Raw genomic sequence first — 9,832 nt, forward strand, 5'->3', positions numbered from 1 at the left:
AGCACTGGCTGCCTCCACACCTCCACCCACTCCCAGCAAGACCAAAAACTTTCATACATGTCAAGTTGAGGGGCAAAAAAGGGGGATCACAATGGCTGATCATTCAAAATAAAACAAAATTTAAAAAGTATTAAGGCGAAGATTAAAAATTTTTTGCATTACATAATTTATATGAAAGCAATGCTATCACCTCCCCTGTGTGGAGAGGACTGGAGCATTCTCCTTAGAGAGAAGTGGGGTGGCTTTTGGGAGGGCAAGGGACTTCCTGTAACAATGCATCTCATGATATTTGGAATGACTATTTAAAAAAAGAACAATGTACAATCAAAGTCCTCAGCCACATTGTAGAACTTTGAGGGATGCTCGCTCCAACTGACTGCTGTCGCCTCCATCTTTCCAGTTTTCAAATCCTGAGTCAAGCTAAACAACAACAACAAATAATAATAATAATAGTAAGGCCACGCCAATCTCATCTTGTTTTCTGGTAAGTTGGGTTTTTGTCAAGAATGGGTGTAATGCAACTAAGTAACAGTCTGCCTAGAAGCACTTGCTGTGGGTGATGAACAGGCCGGCCTCTTGGTATTTGTGCTTGCTGATCCACATCTGCTGGAAGGTGGACAGGGAGGCCAGGATGGAGCCATTGAAACACACGGAGTATTTATGCACAGGAGGAGCAATGATCTTGATCTTTATTGTGCTGGAAGTCAGGACGGTGATCTTCTGCATCCTGTCGGCAATGCCAGGGTACATGGTAGTGCCGCCAGACAGCACTGTATTGGCATACAGGTCTTTGCGGATGTCCACATCACACTTCATGATGGAGGTGAAGGTAGTTTCGTGGATGCCATAGGATTCCATGCCCAGGAAGGAAGGCTGGAAGAGGTACTGGGGCAGCGGAACCATTGGTTGCTGATGGTGATGACCTGGCCATTGAGCAGCTCCTAGCTCTTCTCCAGGGAGGAGCTAGAGGCTGCAGTGGCCATCTCTTGCTCGAAGTCCAGGGTGATGTAGCACAGCTTCTCCTTGATGTCAAGCATGATTTCCCGCTCAGCAGTAGTGGTGAAGCTGTAGCCGCCCTCCTTGAGGATCTTCATGAGGTAGTCGGTCAGGTCCTGGCCGGTCAGGTCCTGGCCAGCCAGGTCCAGAGGCAGGATGGCATGGGGAAGGGTGTACCCCTCATAGATGGGCATAGTGTAGGTGATCCCATCGCTAGAGTCCATCACGATGCCAGTGGTACTGCCAGAGGCGTACCAGCCTGGATGGTCAAGTACATGGCTGGGGCATTGAAAGTCTCAAACATGATCTGGGTCATCTTCTCATGGTTGGCCTTGGAGCTCGGGGGCCTCGGTCAGCAGCATGGGGTGCTCCTTGGGAGCTGCACATAGCTTGTTGTAAAAGTTGTGGTGCCAGATCTCCATGTCGTCCCATTTGGTGACAATGCCGTGCTCCATGGGGTATTTCAGGGTGGGGTCAGGATGCCTGTCTTGCTCTGGGCCTCATCGCTCATGTAGGAGTCCTTCTGACCCATGCCCAGCATCAAGCCCTGGTGCCATGGGCACCACATGATGGAGGGGAAGACAGCTGGGGGGCACCATCGCCCATGAAGACAGCCTTGCACATGCCAGAGCCTTTGTTGAAGATGAGAGCAGTGATATCATCATTCATGGTGATCTGGCAGTGGGTGTGGACTGGTGGTGGAGTGGGGAGGGTGAAGCTCTGTGCCTGCCAGGAAGATGCAGTCTCTGCAGTCTCCACAGTCTGGAGTTGGTATCCTATTGCTACAAAGAATCTGTTCTGTCACTCTTAGGATCTCTATTTTAATGGTAAGGCTGAGTTGTGTCTAAACTCCAAAAGGGAGAGGGTATAATGAGGCATGTCTGACCCCAGTCTCCTTCCTGTCATGGCTTGAACTAGTTTTTGAGGTTTCTTTGGGATCCTCTTGGCTGAGAGGGAGATCCACTTACTCAGTTGGGAGGCTTGGAACTTTAATTTTAGTTTACACTTCAGTCTGTCAATTATTTCCTTTGCTGTGCAGAAACTTTTCCATTTGATGTAATCCCATTTGTCTATTTTTGCTTTTGTTACCTGTGCTTTGAGGTCATGTTAAAAAAAAAAAGAGAAAAAAAAAAAGAAAATTCATTGCCCAGGCAAATGTCTTAAAGCTTTCCTCCTGTTTTTGCTTCTAGAAGTTTCATAGTTTGGGGTCTAACATTTAAGTCGCTAAGCTTTTTTGTGAGTGGTTTTTATATGGTGAGAGATAAAGGTCTAATTTCATTTTTCTGCATGTGTCTATTCAGTTTTCCCAACACTATTTGTTGAAGAGACTGTCCTTTCCCTATTGTACGTTCTTGGCACCTTCATTAAAAATCAGTTTGCTATAAACGTGTGGATTTATTTCTGGGTTCTCTTTTCTGTTCCATTGGTCTATGTGTCTGTCTTTATGTCAGTACCATGCTGTTTTGATTACTATAGCTCTGTAGTACATTTTGAAGTCAGATAGTGTGATGCCTCCAGCTTTGCATTGTTTTTCTGTGTTTTGTTTTTGTTTTTTTGCTCCAAATTTCTTTGGCTATTCAAGGGCTTTCATGGTTCCATACAAACTTTAGTATTTTTTTCTATTTCTGTGAAAAATGTCATTGGTATTTTGATGGGAATTGCATTGAATCTGTAGATTGCTTTGGGTAGTATGGGCATTTTAACAATTTTAATTCTTACAATCCGTGAACATAGGATACCTTTCCATCCTTTTTATGTGTTCTTCAATTTTTTTTTCAGCAATGTTTTCTAGTTTTCAGTGTAGAGATCTTTCATCTGCTTGGTTAAATTTATTCCTAAGTATTTTAGTTTTTGTAAATATTATAAATGGAATTTTTATTTATTTTTCTGATAGTTTGCTATAAATGTATAAAAATGCTACTGAATTTTGCATGTTGATTTTCTATCCTACAACTTTATTAAATGTGTTTATTAGTTCTAACATTTTTTGATGGAATCTTCAGAGTTTTCAGTGTTTAAGATTGTGTCATGTGCAAACAGGGACAATTTAACTTCCTCCTTTCCAATTTGGATGACTTTTATTTGTTTATCTTACCTAATTGCTCTGGCTAGGACATCCAGTACTATGTTGACTGTAAGTGGTAACAGTAGGCATCTTTGTGTTGTTCCAAATCTTGAAAAGCTTTCAACTTTTCCCACTTTTAGGGTATTAGCTGTGGATTTATCATATATAGCCTGTATTGTGTTGAGGTACATTCCCTCTGTACTTGATTTTTGAGGGTTTTTATCATAAAGAGATGTTGAATTTTGTCAAATGCTTTTTCTGCATCTATTGACATGATCATATGGTTTTTGTCCTTCATTGTATTAATGTGATGTATCACCTTTACTGATTTACATATGTTGAACCATTCTTGCATCCCTGGGATAAATTTCATTTGCTCATGGTGGATAATCTTTTTAATGTGCTGTTGAATTTAATATTTTATTAAAGATTTTCAAATATCTATTCATCAGGGATATTGGCCTGTAGTTTTCTTTTTTGGTTGCGTCCTCATCTGGTTTTAGTATTGTGGTAATGCTGGCCTTGTAAAATTAGTTTGGAGGTATCAGTTTGTTTTCACATTGCTATAAAGAAATACCTGAGACTGGGTAATTTATAAAGAAAAGAGATTTAATTGGCTCACAGTTCCACAGGCTGTACAGGAAGTATGATGCTGGCGTCTGCTCAGCTTCTGGGGAGGCCTCAGGAAACTTACAATTATGGCAGAAGGCAGAGGGGAGCACACATATCACATGGCTGGAGTAGGAGCAAGAGAGAGAGGGGAAAGGTGCTACACACTTTTAAACAGCCAGAGCTCACAAGAACTCACTCACTATCACAAGAACAGCACCAAGTGGATGTAAAAAACCATACATGAGAAATCCGCCTCTGTGATGCAGTCACCTCCCACCAAACACCAACTTCAACATTAGGGATTACAATTTGACATGAGATTTGGACAGAGACACAGATCCAAACCATATCACTCCTCTTCAATTTTTTGGAAGAGTTTGAGACTTCAAGTTACTGTTTCTTTAAATGTTTGGTAGGATTCAGCTGTGAAGTCATCATGTCCTGGGCTTCTCTTTGATCGGAAACTATTTGTTACTGAGTCAATCTCCTTATTCATTATTAGTCTATTTAGATTTTGTATTTCTTCATAATTCAATCTTGATAAGTTGTATGTGTCCGGGAATTTACCTGTTTTCTAGGTTATCCAATTTGTTGGCATATAATTCTTCATAAGAATTTCTTATGATCTTTTGTTTCTATGGTATCAGTTGTAATGTCTCTTTTTGTACCTCTAATCTTATTTGAGTCTTCTCTCTTTTTTTCTTAGTCTAGCTAAAGGTTTGTCAATTTTATCTTTTTCTTTTCCTTTTTTTTCTTTTTTTTTTTTTTGAGACAAAGTCTCACTCTTGTAGCCCAGGCTGGAGTGCAATGGCACGATCTCAGCTCACTGCAACCTCCACCTCCAGGGTTCAAGCAATTCTCCTCTTGCCTCAGCCTCCTGAGTAACTGGGATTACAGGCGCCTGCCACCACACCTGGCTAATTTTTGTATTTTTAGTAGAGACGGGGTTTCACCATGTTGGCAGGCTGGTCTCGAACTCCTGACCTCAGGCGATCCGCCTGTCTTGGCCTCCCAAAGTGCTGTGATTACAGGCGTGAGCCACCACCCCCGGCCTTGTTTATCTTTTAAAAACAGCAACGCTTTGTTCCATTTATGTTTTCTATTGTTTTTCTAGTTTCTATTTCATTTATTCCTGCTCTGATCTTTATTATTTACTTCCTTCTACTAATTTTGGGCTTAGTTTCTTCTTGTCTTTCCAGTTCCTTGAGGTTCAAGGTTAGGTTATTTATTTGAGATCTTTCTTCTTTCTTAATATAGGTGTTTATTGTTATAAATTTCTTTCTTAGAACTGCTTTGGCTGTATCCCATAGGTTTTGGTATGTTGTGTTTTCATTTTCATTTATCTCAAGAAAAGTTTTAATTTCCCTTTTAATTTCTTCATTGACCCATTGGTTGTTCAAAGCATCTCTTCCCAGGTGCTGCATTTTGTCACCTGGACCTTAAGAAGCACTGTTTGTCCCCCCAAGTAATATATAGACCCTTGTGAGAAAACCTCCTTTAGTTTCTAATTAGAATCCCCCTCTGCTCATGAGCCTCGGACTTTGTCCCTGGCAACAAACTGGAGAGAAAACCATGTTTTCCTCCCGCATCACATGCTGCTCATGTCCTACCCATAGCTTGTCAGCCCTTGCCAACTGCCAACATCTGCATCTTTTTGCCTGAGATTTCTTCAGTAGCCTGCCTTCCCTGCTTATGGACAAGTTTCTTGCATACCAATGACCCACAAGTATAGATGTAGATAACTCTGCTGCTTGTGTTCTACATTGGCTTCTAGAGTTCCCCAATATAATGGAGCTCTAATTAACCATGGTGGTAACTAGCTTGATAAAGCACCATTTATTGGCTCTCTTCTTACCTGTCTCACTCCTCCACTCTCTTGTTGGTATTTCTTAGGATTATCTCCCAAATAAACTATTTGCACTAAAATCTTTGTCTTAGGATCTACTCCTTGGAAAACCTACACTAAGTTGCCTCCTCATCTCTCAGTCTTTCTCTCCAGGAACAAAGAGCACAGACCCACATCCCCCATGTAAAATCAACACATGCCAACAGATGCTTGAGGAACTACCAGTTCCTCAGTCATAATCAGGCTTTGAATGCAACTCAGCCCCTCTGTTACAAATGTAAGTATCCTCTCATATACAGAGGTCCTCTTCCTATATCCAGAATTTTGCCTGGATTGGGTGTCCCGTCTATACACTTCTCAGGTTCCTGTAATTCCTCAATTGTCATAATGGCAATATTGTATTATATTAACATGTTGTATTAACCATTGATGGCATCACACTCTAAGATCTGTGAGGGCAAAGACCATGTCTGTCTTGTTTACCATTTATACCTAGTATGTATGATAGTGTATGGTGCAGAGTCAATCCTCAATAAGCGTATGTCAATTTCATCTAAATTTCCAGGGAATGATAAAAGCCTGACACCTCAGATAGCCTAAAATCAGGGGAAAGGAATAAAGTCATTAATAATACCACTTGTGGAATGTCAGCAATATGCCTGGCCCTATGTTAAGTAATTTACAAGCATTATTGTATTGGTTACTCATATTAACCCCATGAGATAAGTTCCACTATTCTCATTTTAGAGTTGAGGAATCAGAAATAAAGTTCACCCCTGCCAGAGATACCCTTCTAAGTAGCAAAACTGGAATTAAACTCAGATCTTTCTGATTCCAAGAGTGAGCTTATTAAGTGCTAGACTGTCTCTGTTGAGAATCTCACAAGACTGTTCTGCTTTAAGCACCATCACAGGCAAAGGACTATTTATTGATAATAGCGATAGCGTAATGACCATTAAAATGAGTATAGTGGGTTGAATGGTGGTCCTCAGATGATATGTCCGTGTCCTAATTTTCAGAATCTGTGAATGTTATCTTATTTGAAAAAGGGATTTTTGCAGATATAATTAAATTAAGGATCTTGAGATGTGAAGCTCATCCTTGATTATCTGAGTAGGCTCTAAATCCAATGACAAGTAGCCTTATAAGCAACACAAAGAGGAGGAAGACAGAAAAGACGGCATTGTGATCACACAACCAGAGACTGGAATGATGCAGCCACAAATCAAGGAATGCCTGGAGCCACCAGAATCTGGAAGAGGCAAGGAACAGATTCTCCACTAGAGACTTCTGAGAGAGTGTGGACCTGACAACAGCTTGATGTCAGACTTCTGGCCTCCAGAACTGTGAGACAATAAATTTCTGTTGCTTTAAGCCACCAAGTATGTGGTAATTTATCCACTTAAGTCCAATACCTTATGCCTGGGTTATGTGGCATTCTACTGACTCTGGCCAGACCAGATATTTCTCTGGCCAGCCCACAGCATAATTGTGTGGCAAGCTGGAATGCTAGGCTGTCAATGGAAATCTCTGAATGTCTGCAATATGTCTCTCTCTAGTGCAGGAGATCACAGGGTCATGAAACTTAAGAGATGATAGGGATCTTGAAGAGCATGTGGTTTGACCTCTTCCCTAGGCAGGAATTCTGTTTTCCAGAGTTACTAGTAGTTAGCCAATCAGCCTCTTTTTGAACACTTCCCCAATGAGTAGTGTACTTCTCTCATACCATATCCCTCTTCATTTATGGACAACTTTCACTGGAGAGTTCTCAACATTGCTGAGCCCTAATTTTCCCATTACATTTTCCATCCAGTTACCAAAATTCTATCTTGAAGACCCATAAAAGTAAGTCCTAATTCTTCTTTCATATTAACAATTTCTCAAGTTATTGAAAATACCTGTTATGTTCCTCAACTATCTAGCAACTAGCCCCGTTCCACTTACCATTACTCAGGTGAAGTCATTTTTAAACCTCTCACCATATAATATTCTTCTCATTTATTCATACAATTTAAAATATGGCACTGAGGGCTGGGCATGGTGGCTCACGCCTGTAATCCCAGCACTTTGGGAAGCCAAGTCAGGAGGATCACTTGAGCCCAGGAGTTTCAGACTAGCCTGGGAAATATAGTGAGACCCTGCCTCTACAAAAAATTTTAAAAATTAGCCAGGCATAGTGGCATACATCTGTAGTCCCTGCTATTTGGGAGGCTAAGATAGGAGGATCGCTTGAACCCAGGAGGTTGAGGCTGCAGTGAGCTATGATCACGTTACCGCACTCCAGCCTGGGCAACAGAGCAAGACCCTGTCTCAAAAACATCTATATATAGCACTGAGAACAGAACACAATCTACACATAACTCAAGCAGGGGAGAGTGGGACCATTACCTTCCTTATTTTAGGTTTAATTCGTGCATCCTAAGACTGCATTCACATTACAGAGAACGGTGTCATATGATTGACTCATTCCCACCTTCCTGGCAGCTGAAATCTAAGAGTTTTACAGAATTTCTGTTAAAACTGATCGATTTTGGAATCTATAGGAAGTGTTTTTTTATTCACTTCCGGAATTGCCTCTTGTTTGTTTCAGCTAATTTTTCCAAGCTGTCACAATACTTTTAATGCTAATTTATCATCTGGTATATTAGCTTGCTTTGGCTGACTCTCATTCCCATGTTCCTCATACCTGGAACCTAACACTCTGTCTCCAGGCTCTGGTTTAAACCCTTCCTTGCTGGACTCTTAGAACATGCTCACACACTCCTATTATAAGCCATTTCTCCTTACCTTTGACTCTTCTCAAATCATAACAACCAATTTCTGGGCCAGGGCTCCAATCTCTAAAATATCTTCCTGCTCTGATCTTCTTTCATTCTATTATGTCAGAAACTCGCAAGTACTCAAACCTATTGAAACATAATAGGATGCATGTAAGTGCAAGGGGCAGCTAGCACCTTACGAGACCCAGAAAGACAACCGACATTTCGTAAATGGCATCAAAGAAGTATGCTGGGTGTGACCCTGGGAAATTACAGCATCTTTAAGAAGGTTCACAGCAAGGCTTTGGCAACCTTTTTGGATTCTATTCTCTGAGCTGCAGGTATGAACTTGAAGAACCTAAAAGCAGCTCCCATAGGCCTAGTGGACTAGTTCCAAAGTGCTAGGGGCATCATCATCTGACATTATCAAAACTGACTCAGTAAGAAGGGTCCAGAGTTCAGTAAGGTTGATGGGCATAACAAATAGTATCTTGTCAACACTTTGCAGTTGCTCTTTTTTAAACTAAAAGGCATGTTGATAAGAGAGGTGAATGGGAGTGGCAGGGAGATATCACATGCTTGGGAGAAAAGAAATCCTGTTTCATGCCACCATTTCTGATTATTTTTCTCCATTTCATTTCTGAAAAAAAGTGTGAAAGGAATACTTCCTGGTGGTGAAGAGATAATGTAAGAAAAATAGAGGAAAAAAACTACTATTTAAAGCTGCTTTATTGTTATTTTCCAGATTTTTACATTACTTATGCTATTGAGATGTTGTCCATTTTAAAAGTATTTATGACAGATGATGGAATTGAAGAGCTAAAAATAATAAAATTTAAGCAAGTCCCATCAACTCACACAATGATACTTTATATCTACATAGCATTTTACTGTTCTCAAAGCACTTTTTCATGCATGAAAACCTCACAACAACCTCATGGGATTACCATTATTATCACTGCTTCAAGATGATATTTAGTAAAGTGAAGAGACTCACCCAAGTTCATAAAAGTTGTGTGCAGAGACAAAACTTGGACTTGAACCAATATATTCCAAGCAGTGTTCTTTACACCATGACACAGTTATCTTGAAAGAAAAAGAATGAATCGTTACTAGCATAGCTCCCTTAAAAAACTGCAATTATCTTTAGATTTCATAGCAAAGGAGTGGAGATTCTCTTCAGTTATACATATATGAAAATAAAACAATTCTTCTCCAAGTCTTCCATCCCAATTAGTCTCTCTCAGTCCACAAAGATGTCTCTAACTACTTTAATTTAACAATTCAACGTAACAAATATTTAGTGAATTCCAGCAATGAATAGGTGCTATGCTAGCACAGCAGAAATTCAGTTATCTTGGCTTCTAGAAATCTTACCAACTAGTAGAGGACACAGTTGTCTTAGATATATATTGCAGCAAAACAGACTATCCCAAGATTTCGTGGTTTGAAAACAACCACTTATTGTTGCTCATGATTCCTTAGGTTGGCTAGAATGTGCTGGACAGTGCTTCTTCTTCACTGCCATTCAATGGTCCCAACACCAACATCAGG

General features: G+C 40.4%; 1 pseudogene; it reads right to left on the reverse strand.

Annotated features, from left to right (window-relative positions):
• Positions 1-537: 537 nt before the first annotated feature.
• Positions 538-1,665, reverse strand: LOC129023993 (actin, cytoplasmic 1-like; annotated as a pseudogene).
• Positions 1,666-9,832: the final 8,167 nt, after the last annotated feature.

This window comes from Pongo pygmaeus, chromosome X, assembly GCF_028885625.2.
Source record: "Pongo pygmaeus isolate AG05252 chromosome X, NHGRI_mPonPyg2-v2.0_pri, whole genome shotgun sequence".
Taxonomy (NCBI): domain Eukaryota; kingdom Metazoa; phylum Chordata; class Mammalia; order Primates; family Hominidae; genus Pongo; species Pongo pygmaeus.